The sequence below is a fragment of the Trichechus manatus genome, unplaced genomic scaffold (assembly GCF_000243295.1).
Source record: "Trichechus manatus latirostris isolate Lorelei unplaced genomic scaffold, TriManLat1.0 scaffold00016, whole genome shotgun sequence".
In the NCBI taxonomy this organism is placed as follows: domain Eukaryota; kingdom Metazoa; phylum Chordata; class Mammalia; order Sirenia; family Trichechidae; genus Trichechus; species Trichechus manatus.
In genome coordinates, this window is record NW_004443952.1 from 2,585,949 (window position 1) to 2,586,870 (window position 922).

A 922-nucleotide genomic window follows, 5' to 3' on the forward strand; every position below is an offset into this window, starting at 1 on the left:
AAGAAGAAAATAAAAACCGTTGCTGTTAACTTGATTCCGCCTCATGGTGACTCCATGTGTGTCGGAATAGAACTCCACAGGGTTTTCAATGTCTGATTTTTCAGAAGTAGATCAGGGCCTTGTTTCCAAGGTACCTCTGGGTAGACTTGACCTTTTGCTGAGTGCTTTAACTGTTGCACCACCAGATACTCCTTAGTTCATGAAAAATTATTATTATCCTTACAAAGACCTATACTTGCTTTATTTATTTTATTCCCTTTGATCTCCATTTCTTTCCCTACATCATTGGTAATTTACATAATATAATACAGTCTAATGTGTTTAGTAAGTGTCTTTTTTGAGTCCTCATATGTACGCTGTTATTTTGTGTTTAATAAATTTTTAATTTCTGCAAATGAAATTTTACTATATACCCCATTCTATTTCTTAGATTTCCATACCCAGCCATGTTACTATGTGCATATTTAAAGTGTTTATCTCAAAACCTCCTAGTACCCTGTGATGTATGTATGCCACATTTTATCCACCTACTACTCCAACTGACCCTGCAATGAACATCCTCTTACTTGTTCCCCTTATAAACATACACAAAAAATTCCTTTTAAATATATACACAGAGCTGACTTGTGGAACAAGGCTATTTATATACTTAACTTGACTAAGTACAGCTGGAATGTTCTCCAGAATGCCTATACCCATCTGTCCTGCTACCACCAGCAGTACCTGGTGGCTTCAGTATCCCCACATGCCTGCCAACATTTGCCATTATCAAGTTTTCTTTCTTTTCCCCAAAGCACTTTCCACATTACAGCACACAGCGCTTCATGATACAAGGCACTGTTTCTGTCATCCCTTTTTGCCTGTGCTCCCTAAGGGTGGGATTACACAGCGATTTTTGTATTTCATCTAGTCAAGTGCCTAT